At 18.8% G+C, this 11,218-nt stretch overlaps 3 pseudogenes; all 3 read left to right on the top strand.

Annotated features, from left to right (window-relative positions):
- Positions 1 to 314: 314 nt before the first annotated feature.
- LOC143365035 (cytochrome c oxidase subunit 1 pseudogene) lies at positions 315 to 10,331 on the top strand (annotated as a pseudogene).
- On the top strand, positions 1,422 to 10,331 carry LOC143365032 (cytochrome c oxidase subunit 2 pseudogene; annotated as a pseudogene).
- On the top strand, positions 9,193 to 10,331 carry LOC143365033 (cytochrome b pseudogene; annotated as a pseudogene).
- Positions 10,332 to 11,218: the final 887 nt, after the last annotated feature.

Below are 11,218 nucleotides of genomic sequence, written 5' to 3'. Positions count from 1 at the left end.
TATATATTTTTCATTTTTAACATTTACTTTAATTTTTACCTTTTCATTTATAAACTAAATTTATAATTTTTTAATTTCTTTAAATTTGCAATTTAATATTTTTTATAAACTATATAAATAAAGATTTTAAGTTAATAAAACTTAAAACCTTCAAAGTTTTATATAAATATATATTTAACTTAATTATTTAAATCTTAATTTAATATTAGAAAATTTATTTTCATAAATAAATTTACAGTTTACTCCTTTTATCAGGCATAATATTTCTAAATAAAATTTATTACCAAAAATGATTTTATTCAACTAACCATAAAAATATTGGAATACTTTATTTTATCTTTGCTATATGATCAGGGATAATCGGAGCATCTTTAAGTATAATTATTCGTATAGAATTAAGAACACCTGGAAGATGAATTAATAACGACCAAATTTATAATACTATTGTAACTTCACATGCTTTTATTATAATTTTTTTTATAGTTATACCATTTATAATTGGGGGGTTTGGAAATTGATTAGTACCACTAATAATTGGGGCTCCTGATATAGCTTTCCCACGTATAAATAATATAAGATTTTGATTATTAATTCCTTCATTATTTATACTTATAATAAGAAGAACTTTATCTACAGGATCAGGAACAGGTTGAACTATTTACCCTCCCCTATCTTCAATTATATATCACTCATCCTTTTCTGTTGATTTTACTATTTTTTCTTTACATATTGCAGGTATTTCTTCTATTATAGGTGCTATTAATTTTATTGTTTCAATTATATTAATAAAAAATATTTCACTTAATATAAATCAAATCCCCTTATTTCCTTGATCAGTTAAAATTACTGCTATTTTACTTCTTCTTTCTCTCCCTGTTTTAGCAGGTGCTATTACTATACTATTAACAGACCGAAATTTAAATACATCTTTTTTTGATCCTTCCGGAGGAGGAGACCCTATTCTTTATCAACATTTATTCTGATTTTTTGGTCATCCTGAAGTTTATATTTTAATTCTCCCCGGATTTGGATTAATTTCACATATTATTTTTAACGAAAGAGGAAAAAAAGAAATTTTCGGAAATTTAGGAATAATTTATGCTATATTAGGAATTGGATTTTTAGGATTTATTGTATGAGCTCATCACATATTTACTGTAGGATTAGATGTTGATACACGAGCATATTTTACATCTGCCACTATAATTATTGCTGTACCAACAGGAATTAAAGTATTTAGATGAATTGCTACTTATTGTGGGTCAAAAATTAAAATAAACCCATCAATTATATGATCTTTAGGATTTATCTTCTTATTTACATTAGGGGGATTAACTGGAATTATATTATCAAATTCTTCTATTGATATTATACTTCATGATACATATTATGTAATTGGTCATTTCCACTATGTTTTATCTATGGGTGCAGTATTTGCAATTATTGCAAGATTAATTCATTGATACCCCCTATTCACTGGACTTACACTAAATAAAAAACTATTAAATATTCAATTTACTATAATATTTCTTGGAGTAAACATAACTTTTTTCCCACAACACTTCTTAGGATTAATGGGAATACCTCGACGATATTCAGATTACCCAGATGCTTACTATTGTTGAAATTTAATTTCATCAATTGGTTCATTAATTGCTTTTAATAGAATAATTTTATTAATCTTTATTATTTTAGAGAGATTAATTATAAAACGTTTAATTATATTTAAATATTTCCAATCATCTTTAGAGTGATTACAAAATTACCCCCCTTATAGACATTCATATAACGAACTTCCTATTATTATTTTTAAATTTTAATATGGCAGAATAGTGTAATGAATTTAAGTCTCATAAATAAAATTAATAATTTTTATTAAAATTTATTTACATAATAAATATAGCTACATGAAATATATATTCTTTCCAAGATCCTAACTCTCCATTTGCTGATAATTTATTTTATTTTTATAATTTTACAATAATTATCCTAACAATAATTACTATTTCTACTATATATATAATAATTTTTATTTTAAATAATAAATATTTAAATTTAAATTTATTAAAAAATCATAATATTGAAATTTTATGAACTATCACTCCTATAATTATACTTTTAATTATTTCAATCCCTTCTCTTAAAACTCTTTATTTTATTGATGAATTATGAAACCCTACATATTTTACTATTAAATCAATTGGCCATCAATGATATTGAAGTTATGAATATCCTGAATTTTCTAATTTTATATTTGACTCTTATATAATTAAATCAATTGAAAATATTAATCAATTTCGTTTATTAGATGTTGATAATCGAGCAGTTATTCCTTATAAAATTCCTATCCGATTACTAGTATCTTCTATAGATGTAATTCACTCATGAACTATCCCAACTATAGGAATTAAAATAGATGCCTCACCAGGTCGAATTAATCAAATATCTTTAATTTCTTTACGACCTGGAATATTTTTTGGACAATGTTCTGAAATTTGTGGTGCATACCATAGATTTATACCTATTGTTATTGAAAGAACAAATTATTTTAATTTTATTAATTGAATTAATAAAAATAATTAAAGAATTAGTTAAATTTTATAACATTAAATTGTCATTTTAAAATTATTATAGTAATACTCTTTCATTAGGTGTCTGAAAGAAAGAAATGGTCTCTTAAACCAAAATATAGTAGTTAATCGTCTACTTCTAATGATTTTATTCTTTTATCCCTCAAATAAGACCTATATATTGACTTTTACTTTTCTTTTTTATACTTATAATTATATATATATATATTTCAATTTTATATTTTTCTCCTTTTTCATTTTCACCAACTACTCATACTAATTTAAATAATTTTAAATTAATAAAAAAAACTATTAAATTTTAAATGTTAACAAATTTATTTTCAATTTTTGACCCTTCTACAAATAAATTTTTATCTTTAAATTGATTAATTTTATTTTTTCCTTTAATATTAATAAATTGACCTTATTGATTATCACCCTCACGAATTAATATCTTTTGATTAAACTTCTACAAAAAAATTTTTCAAGAATTTTTTAATTTAACAAAAAAAAAATTTTCATCAAACTTGATTATTTTTTTAACTATTATAATTATATTTTTAAAATTAAATTTATTAAGTTTAATACCTTATATTTTTACCCCATCAAGACATTTATCTATTAATCTTTCTTTATCCCTAAGATTATGAATAAGATTTATATTATTTGGATGATTAAATAACACTAATAAAATATTCATTCATCTTCTACCCATAAACACACCAGGACCTTTAATAATTTTTATAATTTTAATTGAATCTATTAGAAATTTTATTCGACCATGAACTCTTGCAATTCGACTATCTGCTAATATATTAGCAGGACATTTACTTTTATCCTTATTAGGAACAACTTTAGAAAATATACCTTATATATTAATTCTTTTTTTTATCCAAAATTTATTAATAATTTTAGAAATTTCAGTTTCTATTATTCAATCCTATGTATTTTCTATTTTAACTTTATTGTATTTTAATGAATCTAATTAAATGAAAATATCTCATCACCACCCATTTCATATAGTAACTTTAAGACCCTGACCTTTAATAACTTCATGAAGAATTTTAAATTTGTTATTAAGAACTATTTATTGATTTAATTCTTCTAACTTCAATATTACTATATTTAATTTATTAATTCTATTTTTAATTCTATACCAATGATGACGAGATATTATTCGAGAAAGAACAATACAAGGATGTCATACATTAAGTGTTTTAAAATTATTAAAATTTGGAATAATTTTATTTATTATTTCAGAATTATTTTTTTTTATTTCTTTTTTTTGAACTTACCTTCATTCAGCAATCTCCCCAAGAATTGAAATTGGTATAATATGACCACCTAAAAATATTATTATATTTAACCCTTATGATATCCCCCTTTTAAACTCAATTATTTTAATTTCTTCGGGATTTACTATTACATGAAGACATAATTTATTAGTTAAAAACAAAAAAAAATCTATAACACCATTAATTTTTACAATTCTACTAGGCATGTATTTTTCCTCTATTCAAATAATTGAATATATAGAAGCCCCTTTTACTTTTAACGATGGAATTTTTGGATCAATTTTTTTTATATCTACAGGATTTCATGGCCTCCATGTATTATTAGGTATCATTTTTTTAAGAACAAGATTAATTCGAATATATTTAAACCACTTTTCTAAAATTCATCATTTTCATTTTGAAGCGGCTACATGATATTGACATTTTGTTGATATTATTTGACTTATTCTTTATATCCTAATTTATTGATGAATATATTAATATATATATATATATATATATATATATATATATATATATATATAGTATAAATAATTACATTTAATTTCCAATTAAAAGATTTAATTAAATAATATATATAATTTTTAATATCTTTATATTTTTTATCTTTATATTTATTATTATCTCTTTAATTATTTTAATTAATTTTTTTTTTTCAATAATTATAAATAAAGATCGAGAAAAAATTACACCATTTGAATGTGGATTTGACCCTATTACTAGAGCACGATTACCATTTTCAATTAATTTTTATATTATAACTCTAATATTTCTTATTTTTGATGTAGAAATTATTCTAATTTTACCAATTTTAAAATTACTTAATAATCTTTCAATTTTATCTATTTATACTTTTTTCACTTTTCTTTTAATTTTAATTATTAGGCTATGAATTGAATGAACTTGTAACTTATTTAAATGAATCCATTAATTTATATATAGTAATTTTTACATTTAATTTCGACTTAAAAAAAAGAAATTTATTTTTCTTATATAAACAGGATATTAGTTAATATTATATATATAACATTAAATTTGCTTTTTAAAATTAAATTATTTATATCTTTTAATTGAAACCAAAATTTAGGTAAATTATTGTTAATAATTTTTTTGAGACTAATATCTCCAATTAAAGAAATATAAATTTAGAACTTCTAATTCTTTTAATATGATTTAATCATAAATATTTCTAAATTTATATAATTTAAAAAAAATATTATAATTTCAATATAAAATTAACTATTAAGTTTATAAATTTATTTAAAAATTTTTAATTATCTTAATATTTTCAATATTAAACTTTTTATTAAGCTATTTAAATAATTATAAATAAATAAAATAAAAATTAATAACACTCTATAAAATTTTATCAACTTTATTATATGAATTGAATATAATCATCTATTCATCAATGGGTACACCTTCTGTAAATAAAATATTTTTTTTATATTTACACCTAAAATTTTATCTATTCATTTCTCATTGAATTTCTCATATGTTAATATAAATTTTAAAAAATTTAAATAAATTATTTTATAAAAAAAAATTGAATAAAATATTCTCATAATGAAATTTAAATAACTAAAATTTATTAACTTCTTACATCTAAAATGAAATCTAAAGGTTACTATTCATCTAAGAATATATATTATTATTAAAACTAATTTATCATTTTCTGTAATTATACAAGTAAAATAATTAATTAACCTTAAATAAAAATACCCAAAAAAAATTACTAATAATATTATAAAAAATTTACAAAAAATTATAAATTTACCATCTCCTACATATTGGTATCTATAAATCCCTATATATATTTCAAAAAATAATTTTATAATTCGAACTCTATAATTAATTGTTAAAACTGTTGAAATCATTAAAATATAAATTATTAATTTATTTAATCTTCTTACTATTATAAATTCTAAAATTAAATCTTTTGAATAAAACCCAGAAATAAATGGAAAACCACTTAAATTCATAAAAGAAAAAATAAATACAACACTCTTTAAAGGAGTTATTCTTATTACACCTTTAAATTTACGTAAATCTTGCCTTCCTAAAGATGTATGAATATACCCCCCAACACATATAAATATTAAAGATTTAAAAAAAGCATGAATTAATAAATGATAAAACCCTAAATTTACTATACCTAACCCTAAAATTCTTATTATAAACCCTAATTGTCTTAAAGTTGAAAGAGCAATTACTTTTTTTAAATTATATTCATAATTTGCTATTAACCCAGCCATAAACATTGTTAAACTAGAAATAATAATAATATATCTTTTCACTTCAATTAAAATAAATTTATTATACCGAATTATTAAATAAATACCAGCAGTAACCAAAGTAGAAGAATGTACTAAAGAAGAAATAGGAGTAGGGGCAGTTATAGCAGCAGGTAATCAAGCCGAAAAAGGTAATTGAGCACTTTTTGTAATTATTAAAATTAACATTAAAATTATTATAATTAATCTTATTCTATATAATATTAAATTTCAAGAACCTAAAAATGATGATATTCTAATTAATATTAATAACCCAACATCTCCTAATCGATTACAAAGAATAGTTAATATCCCTGAATTATAAGAATTCTTATTTTGATAATAAATTACTAAACAATAAGAAATTAAACCTAACCCATCTCATCCTAATAAAATTCTTAAAATCCTTGGACTTAAAATTATTAAACATATTGAAAAAATAAATAATAATAATAAATATTTAAATCGATTAATATATATATCCCCATTTATATAATTTATTCTATAAAATATAATAAAAAAAGAAATAATTAAAACAACTCCTATATATATTAAACCTATATAATCTAAATAAATTATATAATTAAATTTTATTCTACTTAATATAAAAATTGTTCACTCTAAAATTATTATTATATTATATATATATATATATATACTTATTAAAATAAAAAATATACCTAAAAAAAATATAATCACCCCATAAACTATTAATTCATAAATAATTTAAAGTTATTATACATCTTTGAAACCACAATTCAAAATTTTTTTCTTAAACTATTTAAATTAAAAAAAAATTAAATCCAAAAATATAATATTTAAAGGTAATCAATGTAAAATTAATACAATATAATTAATTATTTTACTTCTTTTAATTTTTAAATAATAATTTAATTCCCCATGTTGGACATAACAAAATAAATATAATGAATAAATAAATCTAAAAAAACAAAAAAAAATTATAACAATTATTAAATACTCTATTCATATTATTAACCCTACTAATAATATAATTTCTCCCACTAAATTTAATGACACTGGGGCAGATATATTTGAAGAACATAATAAAAATCATATTATTCTTATTTTAGGTATATAATTTATTAATCCTTTATTAATTAATATTAAACGTCTATTAGTTTCTTGATAACAAATATTTACTAAAAAAAATAAACCAGAAGAACATAACCCATGAGCAATTATAATAATATACCTCCCAATTACTCTAATTTTAAAAAATGTTAACATTCTTCTAATTAAAATTCCTATATGAACAACTGATGAATAAGCAACTAAAATTTTTATATCTAATTGGCGTAAACATAACCCCCTCAAAATAACTCTGCCTAATAAACTAATTATTATTATATAAAATTTTATATTTATAAATAAATAATAAAATATAATTACTATTTGTAATAAACCATAAGTTCCTAATTTTAATAAAATTGAAGCTAAAATTATTGAACTATATACTGGGGCTTCAACATGAGCCTTTAATAACCACCCATGAAATATATATATAGGAATCTTTACTAAAAAAGTTCCTATTATAAATATAAAAAAATAACTTCTTATTTTAATTTTTTTTAATTCTACTATTATTATTAAATCTAATATTAATTCATTTATAATTAAAAATAAAAAAATTAAAAAAGGTAAAGAAAAAAATATTGTATAAAATATTATAAAATAAGCAGCTTCCAACCGTTTTTCCCCTAACCCCCATTTAATAATTATAAAAAAAATTAAAATTAACCTTACTTCAAATATAAAATAAAATAATAATAATTGAATTCTTATAAAAAATATTATTAAAATAATTAATAAAACTAAATGTATTTTTATACATAATAAAATATTCTTATCTATTAAAAATAAAAAAATAATACCAAAAATTCATAAACTTAGTATAATTAATATAAATGAATAATTATTTAACCTAAATAATCTACTTATTATAGAAAAATTTACAATAAAATTATATTTAAAAAAAATTTTTACTGTTAAAAATATTAACACACATCTAATAAAATTTTTTAATAAACTTATTTTTATAAATTTATTTTTAAATAATATTAAATATAAATAAGTAATAATTAAAATTTCTACTATCATTTTAAATTTAAAATTTTTATTCTTTGTGAACCATACATATGAACAATTCTAACTATTAAAGAAATACCAATAACTCTTTCACAAACTCCTATAATTAATATATATATAAATATTCAATCATTATTTAAACTGTCAGAAATAATTAAAGTTATAAACAAATAAAATATTAATATATATTCCAATCCAATTAAAAATATTAAAAAATTCTCTATAAATATAAAAATTATTAATAAAATTAATAAAACTATTACTAAATAATAATTATTTAAATAAATCAATTTAGCTAAATAATTTAAAATAAAATATTAATTTTGTAAATTAAATATGAAAATTTTTTCTTTAGCTTAAACTTCAAGAAAATTAACCTTAATATCTTTAATCCCCAAAATTAATATTCTATTTAAACTATTTCTTGAATTCAATGAACAGTTCTTATGAATTTTTTATTAAATTTATACTTTATATTAATATATATATAATTATTATTATTATATATAATAAAAATATCTCCCCACTAAATTTCATAATAAGCTTAATTTTATTCACTTTAATTTATTTAATTTTAAATTATTTAATTACTCAAAAATCATTATATTGTTTCATAATTTTTATTTCAATAATTAGAGGAAATATAATTATATTCCTTTATTTTACAAGATTAATTAACAATTATTATAATAAATCGTTTAAATCTAACCTAAACTTTATTTGATTTATAGTAATTATATTAATTTTTGTTATATTTTTTTATTATTTTTTTAATTATTCAATTAATATTAAATTTAAAACTTCTAATTCATTATTTATTTACAAAACTTATACATACCCACTTTATAAAGTTACCTTCTTAATAATTTTTTATTTATTAATTACTTTATTATTCTCAATAAAAATTTGTTTATCAAAATATAAACCCTTACGAAAAATTATTAATTAATGAAATTTTCTAAACTATTAAAAAATAATAAAATTTTATCAATTTTCAATTATTCTCTAAATAAATTACCATCCCCCATAAATATTAATATATGATGAAATTTTGGTTCAATTTTAGGATTATTTTTAATTATTCAAATTATTTCAGGTCTATTTTTATCTATACATTATTGCCCTAATATTAATCTTGCTTTTCATAGAACAATTCATATTATAAAAAATGTTAAGTTCGGATGATGAATCCGTCTTATCCATATAAATGGAGCATCTTTCTTTTTTTTTACTATATTTCTTCATATTGCCCGAGGAATTTATTATCACTCTTTCAAATTAGTTAATGTTTGATTAATCGGAGTAATTATTTTAATTATATCAATAGCAACAGCATTCTTAGGTTATGTTTTACCATGAGGACAAATATCTTTTTGAGGAGCTACAGTTATTACTAACTTATTATCAGCCTTACCTTTTATTGGAAAAATATTAGTTGAATGAATTTGAGGAGGATTTTCTATTAATAATGCCACATTAAACCGATTCTATACCTTTCATTTTATTCTCCCATTTATAATTTTATTTTTAGTAATTATCCATCTTTTCTTCTTACATAATTCAGGATCAAATAACCCTATAGGATCCAGAAATAAATTTTACTTAATTTATTTTTCACCTTATTTTCTTATTAAAGATGTACTTGGATATATATTAATTTTATTTCTATTTATTATAGTTACTTTAATTTTTCCTTATAATTTAAGTGACCCAGATAATTTTATTATAGCTAACCCTATAATTACACCTGAACATATTAAACCTGAATGATATTTTTTATTTGCTTACACAATTTTACGAATTATTCCTAATAAATTTGGTGGAGTTCTAGGTTTATTTTCATCTATTTTAATTTTAATATTTATACCTATTTTAAATTATAATAAATTAACTTCAAGAAAATTTTATTTTTTAAGAAAAATTCTTTTTTGAATTTTTATTTTATCTTTTATCATATTAACATGGTTAGGAAGGCAATTAATTGAGCCTCCATTTATTAACTTAAGAATATTATTTACATTAATTTACTTTTTATATTTCATTTTAACCCCCTCACTAAATTATATCTGAGATAAATTAATTTATTAGTTAATAAGCTTTAATAGCATTTATTTTGAAAATATTTTATAGATATAAAACTATCTATTAACTTATATTTATATAAATAATTAATTCCTTTATCCTTAAAATAAATAAAATATATAATAATGATAACGATAAAAATTTCTTTCAACATATTATTATTAATTCATCATAACGAATTCGAGGTAAAACCCCTCGAATTCAAATCACAAAAAATATATGAAAAATTATTCTAACAATAAATTTAAATCTTAATAATTTAAACCCTAAAAACATAATTGTTACTAAAAACCTTATAAAAATAATCCTTAAGTATTCAGATATAAAAATTAAAGCAAATAATCTTCTAAAATACTCTGTATTAAAACCAGAGACTAACTCAGATTCTCCTTCAACTAAATCAAAAGGAGTACGATTTAATTCAATTAATATTCTAACCATAAATATTAAATAAACTGGATAAATTATAATTAAAAATTTAATATTTTCTTGAAATTTTAAAAATTCTAATAAATTAAACCTTTCAACTAATAAAATTAAATTAAAAATAATTAAAAATAATCTTACTTCATAAGAAATTGATTGGGCAACTGAACGAATAGCACCCAATATAGAATAATTAGAATTTGAAGCCCACCCCCCTAATATAATTGGAAAAACCCCTACACTCATTAATCTTAATATAAATAAAATTCCTAAATTTATTGAAAATATATTTACATAAAATGGGTAAACTAACCATAATATTATAGATAAAATTAAAGAAATTATAGGTATAAATATATAATAATTTAAATTAATTTTATCTAAAAAAAATAATTCCTTATTTAATAATTTAATTACATCTCTAAAAGGTTGAAAAATTCCTATAATTAATACTTTATTTGGTCCC

This window comes from Halictus rubicundus, unplaced genomic scaffold, assembly GCF_050948215.1.
Source record: "Halictus rubicundus isolate RS-2024b unplaced genomic scaffold, iyHalRubi1_principal scaffold1246, whole genome shotgun sequence".
In the NCBI taxonomy this organism is placed as follows: Eukaryota; Metazoa; Arthropoda; class Insecta; order Hymenoptera; family Halictidae; genus Halictus; species Halictus rubicundus.
The sequence above is the reverse complement of the archived record's forward strand: the minus strand, read 5'-3'. Positions and strand labels throughout refer to the sequence as shown.